This window comes from Ovis aries, chromosome 15 (assembly GCF_016772045.2).
Source record: "Ovis aries strain OAR_USU_Benz2616 breed Rambouillet chromosome 15, ARS-UI_Ramb_v3.0, whole genome shotgun sequence".
Classification (NCBI taxonomy): Eukaryota; Metazoa; Chordata; class Mammalia; order Artiodactyla; family Bovidae; genus Ovis; species Ovis aries.
This window is the reverse complement of record NC_056068.1, coordinates 46,490,176-46,503,040: the sequence shown is the minus strand read 5'-3', so window position 1 is coordinate 46,503,040 and position 12,865 is coordinate 46,490,176.

The following is a 12,865-nucleotide window of genomic DNA, read 5'->3' as shown; positions in this document are numbered from 1 at the left end:
CCTGGCAGGCTATAGTCCATGGTGTCACAAAGAGTTGAACACGACTTAGTTACTGTGCATGCACTCGCAAAATTCAGACCCACTCCCTGACCCCCGAGGAAGGAAAAGCGTCTAGAGATTGAGATCAGTCACTAAAAGCCAACGATTTAATCAACTGTGCCGATGTAAGAAGCTTCCATAAAATCTCAAAAGGACAGCGACTGACAGGTTGGGGAACACAGGGAGATTTGGGGAGAGTGTCTCATTGGCAGAGGAGCTCTGTGCCCCTTCTCATGTATCTTGCCCTATGCATCTCATCCATTGGCTGTTCCTGAGTCATATCCCTTTATAATAAACCAATATCTAGTAAGTAAAATGTTTCTCTGAGTTCTAGGAACTGCTCTAGCAAAGTAATGGAACCCAAGTCAAGGGTGGGGATATCTCCAATCTATAACTAGCTGGCCAGAAGCACAAGTGATAAACTGGATCTGGACAGGGGTGGGGCTTGAGGGGGTAGTCTTGTAGGACTGAGCTCTTAATCTGTGGGATCTGACACTATCTCCAGGTAGATAATATCTGAATTGGGTTGATTAAAGGACACCCGGTCGGTATGAGGGCATTGCTTGGTGGTGCGGTAAAAAAATGCACATTATAGTTCATTTGCATCAGAATCATAATCCACTTTGGTATTTTGAGAATTAAGAAAAGAATGCTCAAAAGTGCTTATGGGGGAATTCCCTGGTGGTCCAGTGGTTAGGACTCAGTGCTTTCACTGGTTTCACTGTCTGAGTTCAATCCTTGGTGGAGGAACAAAGATCCCAGTCAGTGCTTGTAATTGTAGAGATACATAGCATAAGGAAGATTGCATTGAGATAGTTTCCAGACCAGGGTGAAGGATTTGTACCTGGAAACACAGCCCTCTGCAGATAGAAAACCATCCCTAAATGAGGGGGACAGAACCCAGAATCCAAGAGGAGGATCAGAGTCTGCTAAGAGATGTTGTTAGGAAGTGGTGGAGTTAGAATCTGAACCCAGGTCTTCTTGACTCCAAAATCCATACTCTTTCACTATACATCCTGACTCTAACCTCCCAGAGGGGACATTCAGCCTGGGGAGATGGGAGAAATTGGAACCACTCAGGTCTCTTCTCAGGACTCCAAATAGAAAAACAGGTAAGTCTATAGCTCTACAGACTTGGATCCTTCAGTTCAGTTCAGTTCAGTTCAGTTCAGTCGCTCAGTCATGTCTGACTCTTTGCAACCCCATGAATCGCAGCATGCCAGGCCTCCCTGTCCATCACCAACTCCTGGAGTTCACTCAAACTCATGTGCATCGAGTCAGTGATGCCATCCAGCCATCTCATCCTCGGTCATCCCCTTCTCCTCCTGCCCCCAGTCCGTCCCAACATCAGGGTCTTTCGAATGAGTCAACTCTTCGAGTGAGGTGGCCAAAGTTTTGGAGTTTCAGCCTCAGCATCAGTCCTTCCAAAGAACTCCCAGGACTGATCTCCTTTAGGATGGACTGGTTGGATCTCCTTGCAGCCCAAGGGACTCTCAAAAGTCTTCTCCAACACCATAGTTCAAAAGCATCAATTCTTCAGTGCTCAGCTTTCTTTATAGTTCAACTCTCACATCTATACATGACCACTGGAAAAACCATAGCCTTGAATAGATGGACCTTTGTTGGCAAAGTAATATCTCTGCTTTGGAATATGCTGTCTAGGTTGGTCATAACTTTTCTTCCAAGGAGTAAGCATCTTTTAATTTCATGGCTGCAGTCACCATCTGCAGTGATTTTGGAGCCCCCTAAAATAAAGTCTGCCACTGTTTCCACTGTTTCCCCATCTATTTCCCATGAAGTGATGGGACCAGATGCCATGATCTTAGTTTTCTGAATGTTGAGCTTGAAGCCAACTTTTTCACTCTCCTCTTTCATTTTCATCAAGAGGCTTTTTTTGTTTTTGGATCCTTCAGAAGCCCCAGTTCTAGCATCTCCATGCCTGGAAGGAAGCCACCACAGGGAGGCCAGTTCCACAAAAATTGAGGATGGCAGTTGTGCTAGAAATCTCATCCCCCTCAAACCTTCCAAGAAGGCAAGTTTCCAGCTAAGTCTCAGATATGGAGACAAATCAGAAAAGAGACAGTCTCACAGTGAACAGGCACAGAGGGCCTTGTGCCAGACAACTCTCACAGACAACTCAAGCCAGAGCCTTGGACAACCATACACTCTGGTTACTCAGGTCTGATTAGTGGAAAGCAAGGGATGCTTTAAGGAAAAACTCTTCCTTCAAGTTATCTCTGGGAGAGGAGAGGTGGGAGGGAAGAAAAGCAAATGGAAAGGGTGGAGAAGAAAGCAGGCCCCATCTGAGGTCAAAGCTTTGGGCTGGGATATAATGCCTATAGGTGGGGCCATGCTGGAAGTGGCAGCCCTTATTGCAGATTCTAACCATGGTTCTCTGTCTGCTTCCTATTCTCTGAATCTCATTTACTGTCCCCCAACCTTACGGGGCACTTGTTCAGTCAGATGCTTGGTCCGTTGCTTGCACCAGACATGAAGATTAACACCTCCCTTTTGGTAGGGCTCAGTCTTTTGGAAACAATTCTAGCCCAGCCATGTATCCACATCTTGAGAAAGGAAATAGTTCACCAAACAGGCACATTGTCTTAATCAGATTAGGCACTTTTTCTTAGTAAAACAGTTGGGGGCTCCAGAATACTCTCCTGACAGGTAAGTGGTAAGAGATAAGACATGCAAGGGCTCTTGAGGAAGTTACATTTATTTAAATGGTAAGGCTAGTTTGAGTAAATTTCCCAGGGTGAAACAAATGGGCTTCAAGCAATGAGTGAAAGGCAGAACACCCGACATTACCTGACAGGATACAAGATTCCATCTAAGTGTCAGGGAACAGGGCTAACACTGCACGTGGGCAAGGAAAGGCAGGTGCAAAGACCCGACCTGGACAGGGACAGAGCGTTCCAGGTGGGACTCAATCTATAGGCGGGGGGTGGGGTGGGGGGGGGGGGAGGGGGTGGGGGGGTGAGGGGGGGGGGGGGGGGGGGGGGGGGGGGGGGGGGGGGCTGGGGGGGCAGATCTCTTTTTTGTCTTAAACCAGAGATAATCCCTTGATCCTTCTAAATTAAGGCATATGGGCTTCCCAGATGGCTCCGTGGTAAAGAATCCACCTGCCAATGCAGGAAACGTGGGTTTGATCCCTGGGTCAAGAAGATCCCCTGGAATAAGAAATGTCAAACCACTCCAATATTCTTAACTGGGAAATCCCATGGACAGAGGAGCCTGGCAGGCTACAGTCCATGGAGTCGCAAAGAGTCAGACATGACTGAGTGACTGAGCTCAAGTACACACGTACAATCCTCCAGGAAGTAACAAGCAGCAATTCAGAAAATTTTTAGGCCAGCCCCTGGGCTGCCTAGATGTGGGGATCTGTAGTTCATCCCAGAAAAGAGAAGAGTATAGGGTGGCTGAGGCAGGAAGCCTGGCTTTAAGTACACCGAGAGAAGGAGAGGGCCCTCACATTGTCAGGGAACAGCTGCACCCACCAACTTGAAATGGTGATGCAGGTCAAACCAGAATTAGGCAGCAAAAGTGGGGATCTGGCCAAAGGAGACCAATACGCAGCTCCAGGGTAAAGAGCTAACAACAGTTAACCTGGTCTGAAAACCGATCTCACTGGAAGGATCTGGTACCCAGTATGCCCCAATGCCGTTAACTATGGATTGACTAGCTCTGACTGGTTACTTTCTATTTCTGAGCCTCACTTTCCCTCATCTGTTGGTATCCCTCACTTGGAAATATTTCATGACTTGCTATGTAGTTGTGAAGGCTACGTGAGCTGGAGCAGCTGTCTCGCAAGGAAACACACAAGCTCAGGAAGCTTATTAGACACCCTAGCATTGAGAGCATGCTGGCAGCCACTGCCATAAGTAATCCAAAATAAAAATAATACTGAATCATAACATCATGTAATAAAGTCCAATAAACTGCCTTTCCCATGAGGAGTACTTTAGAGTTTTTTTATTTCAAACACTGATTTACTTATTTAATATTTTTATTAGTCATATATACACATAGTTCAAAGGGAATTCCTAGGTTGGTCAGTGGTAAAGAACCCACCTGCCAATGCAGGAGATTCAGGAGATGCGGCGTCAATCCCTGGGTCAAGGAGAGCCTCTGGAGGAGGAAATGGCAACCCAGCCCAGTAATCTTCCAGAAATATCCCAGGGACAGAGGAGCCTGGTGGACCTCAGTCTATGGTGTCACAAAGAGTCAGACACGACTGAGGACACATACACATATAGTTTAAAGAATCGTGTATTCTACAATATCAAGACAAACAGCAGTCCTCAGACCTCTAACTTGATCATTTCCCCTCCTACAGAGGGAATTACTTTCAAATCTCTTATCCATTTTTTCCTAGTATTTATTACCATGTCTTTTAACAACATGCTAATATTACTTCTGGTTCTTCTGTTTGGCAGTATTATCTATTGGCCACTCTCCAAGGAAGATGAGGGTTTAACTCTCATTTCCACCAACCAGACGCACACACTCCTATATCCCCTTTTCACCCAATAAAATAATAAGATGTCACTGCTGCTGGTTAGTCACTAAGTTGTGTCCACCTCTGTGCGAGCTTAAGGACTATAGCCTACCAGGCTCCTCTGCAATTTTCCAGGCAAGAACACTGGAGTGAGTTGCCATTTCTTTCTCCAAAATAATAGCATAATTTTTGTTATTGTGACATCCAGGCACCAAAGTGATCCCCAGTGATATTCACCTCCTTGTATTCCGACTCTTTGTAGTCCTGTTTCACTTCACAGGGCTGTGTACGTAACCAACAAAATATCAGAGTGTTTAATAAAGATGGGATCCCACTCCGCACTTGTACAACGTGGCCTAACTCACTTCACCTTAATCCATCCCTGTTGAACTTTATCTTAAACATTTTGATGTTTTTGTTCATTGTGGATTTTTTGGCATAAAATTTAACATTTTTAATATTGCATAAAGTATTTTTAATGATCATTAAATTTTTTGATGCTGTTTTAAATCTTTCACCCAAAATAAGAAAGTATCTTAGTCTTGGCCCTAACATATCCTAGTAGCTTCTTAAGAAAGAATGCATGGAAAGTAAACTTTTGGAAAGTAATCTTTATGTCTGAAAGTGTTAGTTTCTCAGTCACGTCCAACTCTTTGCAACCCCCATGGACTGTAGCCTACCAGGCTCTTCTGTGTGTGGAATTCTTCAGGCAAGAATACAGGAGTGGGTAACCGTTCCCTTCTCCAGGGGATCTTCCTGGCCCAGGGATTGAACCCTGCTCTCCTACATTGCAGCAGATTCTTTACCATCTGAGCCACAGGGAAGTCTTTGTCTATATATGTGTAATTCACCCTCACACTGGACTCCTAGTTTGGCCAGATATACAAGTCCAGGTTGGGAATTTTTTAACCTATATGTTGAAGATATTCTTTTGAAGACCAGAGTCATTTGACTTCTGATCCTTTGCTCCACAATAGTGGCTATCAATTTTGGAATTTGGAGTTGTACAGGTCCATCCTGCTCACAGTAGGGCAGGATTTAGTTTAACAGTGGAGGACTGATAGCTGATTGGAAGTCTGAGCAGTGGATGGAGCTTGTCTTCTGGGAGCGTCTTTATAGGGTGACATGGTTAAGCTGTTTGTTGGGATCTCCAGATGTTAAGACCTTCAGTTCTCTCTTCATTAGCTGGGGAGATGTCCTAGAGAACTTCTCCAATTTCCTGGAGAAAATAAAGACCTGGTTTCCAGCATTTGGACAGCCAGTGGGAAAAGACTTTGGCATGGGGGTAGTCTCAACGGGGTATTTACTGTGCGTATGAATACTTAAGATTGTTTTATGGTATCCCTGCCTTCAAGCGTGCCTGAAGGGCCTTCAATTTTATCTTCTCAGACAGATCTCCTGTCTTCTGCCAATGAGAAGAACAGTAGAGAGTTAGCTAAGGGATCTAGAAATCTTTTTTTTTTCAACAGCTTTCAACCAATCTTATTTTATTCCCCACCCCCTAAACTTCCAGAAATATCTTGAACCACCAATTCCTAGGCCTTTGGAGGGTTCTGCCATTTAATTGTGGCAGTTCTTTGGTTTCGCCTAATTCTTATATCTGCTTACTTAGGTTAACTAAGTCATTAGACACCTATCCATCTATTTTTCAGTTTCCAAAATTTTCTCATAATCTCTTTTTTCTCACCTTCTCTGAAGATTTATACCTAAAAAAAAAAAAAAAAAAATCCCTTTAAACCCAGCTAAGGAATCAGACAAACCTCAGTATGGTGTCAGAGGAGAAACAGAGCATAAGACATGGAGACACATTATACATAGATGAAGAAATCCAATTCCCTAACTTTCTCTCACTTTCAGGAAATCCCTTTTTTTAGATGGGTTTTGAAAGAGAGCAACCTTTTATGCCTTTGTTCAAAATATAATCTTTCCCCAAAAGTGCCCTGCATGCCTGCATGCTCAGCCGCTCAGTCCTGTCCAACTCTTTGCAACCCCATGGACTGTAGCCCACCAGGCTTCTTGCTCCATGAGATTCTCCAGGCAAGAATATAGCAATGGGCAGCCATTTCCTCCTCCAGGAGATCTTCAAAACCCAGGGATCAAACCTGAGTCTCCTGCACCTCCTGCATTTACCACTGAGCCACCTGGGAAGTAGCCTAGATCTCTGCTGAGTTTTCTATTGAGTTATCCAGTCCTGTGGGCTGCTTTAGGAGGTCAGTTTCAGCCTTTAAAGGACAAATACTGCTAGTGCTTGTGCAAATACAATTTCAATTCAGTGAATTCCTTGAATAATCATTTTAATTACAGCAGTTATAATTTAACAATTACAAAAACAATTATTATAAAATCAGTTATTTTATAGAGAGTGCACAAACAAGAAGGACACTCCCTCCCATGAATGGGTATTGGGTTGAGCTTGTGTGGTCTTTGCCAGGTCGTGTTACCTCCAGGCAAGTCATCTCAAGGGCAGGTTCTGAAGGAGAGACCAACCCAAGCCAGTTCTGGAGGAGATGTAGACACGTGAGGCGTGCCCAAGGGAGGGGTGGTTCATGCACCAGGCCCTGCTACACAGGACACGCAAAACTTGAGGTTCAGGTTGATACCAACCTGTAAATCACCTCGATACGGTGGGCCCCAGGAAAAATCGGGAAAATCGGATCCGCTTGCTTCTCCGGGGCAGAGGCACCGCCTTCCCTCAGCCCCGCCCCTTAGGCCTGCTTCCCGCCGGCTCACGTGGAGCCGGGGAGCTCCTGCCAGTTTTGAACTTGCAACCTGAACCACGCACAGGAAACGGCTAAGGCCGTTGAGAACCTGAGCCACGCACAGGAAACGGCTAAGGCAGAACGGCTGGGATGAGAGGAGGGAGAGAGGCTGGGACAAGGAGGCCACAGAAAAGATGTACAAAGAAAAGCGGCTTGGTCAGAAGGAGGGGGAGCGGCTGGGGAGACTAATGAGAGGAGGAGGTAATGAAAAGAAGGGACCAGGATGAGAGGGAGGGGCTGCTTGAGAGAGTGATCAATGGGGAGAGGAAACAGATGGGCAAGAAGAAGAAAGAAATAGAGGGTAGGAACTTATCTTGGGGACGAAAGAGACTTAAGAGGAGAGCCAGTGTGTTCACTTAGTCCAGCAAGAAGGGACCCTCACCATGGACAGGAAGAATGCCTGCTGTTGTGAAGCCCAGTAGTTGTCTGGGTAAGCCTTAATTCTAACATGTTTGATGACTGCCTGGCCTCCCACCCAGCAGAAGTTGGAAGACACTGCTGTAACTATTGGGCTGGGTTTTAACTGTTGTGATCTGACAAAATGCCAGTGTTTAATAATCCTGCTTCATAGTCACATAATCCTTAATTAACCCTTTCAGAGTACTTTCTCTTGTTCTAATATGGTAATGTCTTGAGATGACTGCATTTTCCCCATTTTGCAGGCAAAGATATTAAAACAGAAATGACTTGCTCAGAATCACAAATCAGCTAAATCATTCAGTAGAAAGAGATTAGTTGTGATATTATTGAAGCCAGTATCTGCCAGTGTGGAATAAAATAACTAGAGTAGGATGTGACTTAGTGATAAGAGGTAACACAGAACTAGTGACCTGAAGCCGCAAAAAGATGTCTCCAGATTCAAAACCCATCTTCTCCAGAAAGACCAATGCTCCTGACCCTGGGCCTCAGGCCTCCTGGTTCCTCTGCAGCATCTGAGTGTCCTCAGTGTGGGGCCCGCTATCAGGCATACCTTTACCCAGAGTAATAGTTTAGAAACTAGGGCCTGTCTCAGTCTTTTTAGTTTGCTGTAACAATGTCATAGACTGGGTGCTCATACACAACAGGAATTTATTTTTTACAGTTCTGGGGGCTGAGAAGTCCAAGACCAAGGTGCTAGCAGGTTTGGCATCTGGTGAGAGCCTGACTCCTAGATGGCCATCTTTACGCTCTAACTTCACAAGGTGGAAGGAGCACTGGCCCTTCCTTGGGCTTCTTTTATAAGGGCATGAATCTCATTTATGAGGGTTCTGCTCAGATGATCTAATCAACCCAAAAGTCCTCAAAACGTAATGTCATCACCTCGGGGGGTAGGTTTCAGCATATGAATTTTGGGGCAATACAGACATTTAGACCACAGCAGAACCAAAAAGGACTCCATGGTTAGGAGGTGTTGGATATGCTCAGGTGAAACTATTGTCCTTTGCTCTTCAGGAGTGGGGCAGTGCTACAGCTTACTCTCTGGTCTTCCAGACTGGCTTACCCGCCCTCCCTTATTGTGTCAGAAGATGTTTAAATTTTCTTCTTATTGGTGTGCAGGATCCATATAACTTAGGTGTTCATCTAATCTATTGATGCTGAACCCAAGGGAAGACTCACGGACTTTGCAATGGCGGTAGGAGCCAGCTACCAGAAGGTCTAGAGGAAAAACTTTCCAGGCATACAGGAGGGAAAGACTCCAGGAAAGTAATGACCTTTAGTGAGTTCAGGAAATAGAGGTCCCACAAGGCTGAGGAAAGTGGCATGAAATGAAGTTAGAGTGAAAGGCAGAGGTCCAGCCACAATTGTAGGGGTGATTGGCAGGACTTGAAGGCTGGGAATAAAAGTCTGGGCAGGGCTGGGCTATCCGAAGAGATAGAAATGTTTCCTTAGAGACCTCAGTTTACTCCTGCAGAAAAGCAGAGGAGTTAAAACAAAGCAATGTAGTCCTGCCTAACTGAGCTTCCTACGTGAAGATGACATAGCATGAACGGGAGGAAACACAGACCGACAGTGTGCAACACAGAACGCCAGAGGCCTAAGGACCCTCGAGAAGAGCCACACCAACCTCCCAACCCAGAAAATAAGTATTTGAGAGGATATTAAAGCCGCAAAGTCTCTTTTAAGTGACTTCCATCTGAGGACTCTGCGGGGCGTCTACCACTAAGGATGAGGATACAGCTTCCCATTGTCCTCTCTGCAGAAAAATGGAAATCTTTTAAATTGTCACTGGTAGTACATAGAAGTTTATTACTCACTAGTTCAGGGCTTGTCAAACCCTCTCTCTATATATAGGGTTTTAACTGATTATCTGATGGGAGGGGGGGGTGGTAATGGAACCTTAAGATTCCACTAAAGTGTAAAAAATACTGCAGTGTAACACCACCACAAAGTCCTAATGAGCTTCTATTCAACCCTGTTTTACTTGGGTGAAAATGATAATATAAAACTCTTAAAAGATTATTTTTAAAGGGCTTATTTTTCAATTATTTAGATATCTGAAGTTATTTTGGAGTTATCCAACTATTGAGTTTCTGCGTGTTGCCACCTTTCACCAAGCCACTACTGTCTCTCACCTGGATAGTTGTAATATCAGACTAATTTGTCTTTTTCACTTCATGTTTGAATCCTTGCAGGCTGCCCCTGAGTAATCTGAGTGAATCTCCTGCACACTAAATTAGGACTTCTTTTTCCTAGTAATGGCAAGCTAGGTTATTTGGATCAACCCTCTGGCTGAAAATAACTTGAAAGAGGAAAACTGAACAAAATATAAGAAGCATTTTCTTAAGATCAATGAAGAGATGATAAAACAGTAAGAATCAAGCTAAAATGTGAAGATTTAAGAGGGGTAAGAGGGTATGGGAGCTTCTTTCACCCTGAAGGTATGCATACTCCCCCAAATTAGAATGTTAGCGTCATGGGTCCCAGTATACAGAAATCAAAGCCAGGGGCTGCAAAGTGGGGAGCCTGATGGAGATTCAGGTAAACAGGCTCTAAAGGATCCCCCTAAGTGTAGGAGAAGGGACCTATCTGACTTTAACCAAGAGCTTATGGCAAAGTGAGAGAATGTCACTCTCATGGTACTTACGTTATAAAAGTCTGTCTTGTGAGTAGACAAATGGCGAGGAGCTTAGGGCAGCTTTGAGCAAGAAATTAAAGCCACAGATTTAAGAAATCCTATGAATTGCAATAAAAAGGAACCAACACCTAAAGTTGTCATAATGAAATTATTTAAAAACCAAAGAAAAGGGCCAAAGCTTAAACCTGGTTAGAGAAAAGGGTAAATTATGTTTAAGAAAGGTACATTGTACATGGGAGACAATAAATATTTGCTAAATGAATAAACAATCTATTTGGGAGATTTTCTGCTTATTAGCTCTACGACCTGTGTCATTTGATCTCTTTGAAACTCAGTCTCCTCACCTCCAAAATGTAGATAATAAAACCTACCTTATAGGGGAAATCATCAGGCTTAATTTAATAATTCATTATATGTAGAGCACCTAATAATTCCTAGTATATATTAGATGTTCCTGTTCTGGGCTGATTTTCTCCCAAATTTGAGTTTGGGGTCTGTTCTATGCAAATTTACTAATTCAGATCTCCAGTTCAGGCCTTCTTCAGTTCCAAATACCCACCTCGAAATGCTTCTATATCTAAAACATATTTCCTTCCTTCCCTTTTAAAGGGCTGAAGAAAAACAAGTCCTATTGCAGTAACACCTGTTCGGCCACAGGATGAAAAAGGTAAATGAGCAAACATCTAACTTAGGGAGCACCTGCTAATTCTCTGACCTAAATTATATTCTGTGGTACTGTCTGAATTTCTGTCATGATAACAATTACCTGGGGGCAGTTTTAGTAATATAATTTTTGGTTCTCTTTGCCTGGACAATATGATTTTTTTAGGTCTAAGGTAAAACCACAGAATCTGACTTTTTAACAAGCACCTAAGTGACTCTCACCTTCATAAAACAGTGGGAATAATGCCTAGGGAGTGAAGGTTACAATATTGGCCAAGCCACTGATTAACAGGAGTGAACAAATACTTCCTGATATAGGAGAGAGAGAAGAACAAGAGGCTGGCTCTGTGAAGGTGGATGCAACAGGGCCTGTGTCTGGACAGGTTCACCAGTTTTCCAGAAGACATAGGGGTACATGAAATACCTTATGGCAGACAGACCCTACTCCGGTTGAATGGGCAAACAAAGTAGGGCCTTTGATTGTGGGGACCTAGGAAAGCTTTGTGAAGGAAGTACAATCTGAGTTAAACTACTCTCTAGAGTTTATCCAAATGACTATAAAAAGGAATTCCCGGGAAGAGGAATAGTTTTAAGCAAAGTTGGTTCTAGAAAGAGCAAGAAAACTGAGCTATTCCTTCACCTTCAAGGGAATGCCTGTGCTCAAAGGGTCGAAGGTATAAAGGACTAGGGGGAACTGAGTGGACAGTTTAAAGATGCAAAAAACCAGGATGGATTAGGAAACAGACTGGGTGAGAAGAGATTAGGAGCCCCTGAGACAGAGAAAGTCCAAGTTCCTTTCCTGCCTCAGGACCCCTATTCCCCACACCTTCAGGGGTCAGTTTCTGATTCCATAACTAACTGGAAGATCTGGAAACTTTGGTCCCCAAATGCCAGAACTCCCACTAATCTACCCCAATAATGTGTCGAGATCCTAAGATTCCCTCCTGAGACTTCAAATTCTTCCCTGCTTGCCCGGAACCCCACCTGCCTATCTAGCATCATTTGTTCAAAAGTTCTGCTTGTTCCTGCATCAGGACCATTTTCTTTTTTTCATCAGCAATTTCCTCTGCCCCAGAATATTTTTCTCCTCCTCTTCACTTAACTCGTTTTATTTGTCAGGTCTCTGTTTATATAGTTCTCATTCGGACAAGCCTTTTCCTACTTAGTCTAAATTATCCTCCACCTTTTATCTCTAACACATGCTTAGAGTTTTTCTTTATAGCACTTGTCAGTATTTCAGATTACATACTTATTTGTGTTTGTGGCTCTCTCCCTTCACACAATAAACTCCATGAACCCCGTCTGTTTCCCTCAACACTCTTGACTTGGTACCTAACTCGGGGCAATCTTTCACCATTGATATTTGTTTACAAAAGAGGGGATTGTGACCTTAATAACTATTAGCCTGAGGCTTTGGCACGTCCCCTACTATAAGATCCTATGCATTCTCAAGATCCTAATGCCTTTCCTTCTCTTCCTCCAGAGCTTGTGCCTGGATTCATATTCTGATGTCAATATTCAGTAGTTGTGGTCCACTGTTTACATTGTCTATGCTGTTTAAATCTCAGTTTCCCTTTCCTATAAAACTGAGATAATTTCTTCTACGTAGAGTCACGGGGAGGATTATGGAAGAATCCGTGTAAAACATCTCACAGAGTTACCTGAAAAATAGTGATTGATAATGGTTAGCTGCCATTATTGTTGCGGCTAACAGCTAATCACCTCCAAGATTCAAACCATGGGGTTTTTCCCATAAGAAAGTTCTCCTTTTATTAATATCTATAAAGAGATCTTATAAATAACATTATATATATATATACACATATATATATAAGATCTTATAAATTAACA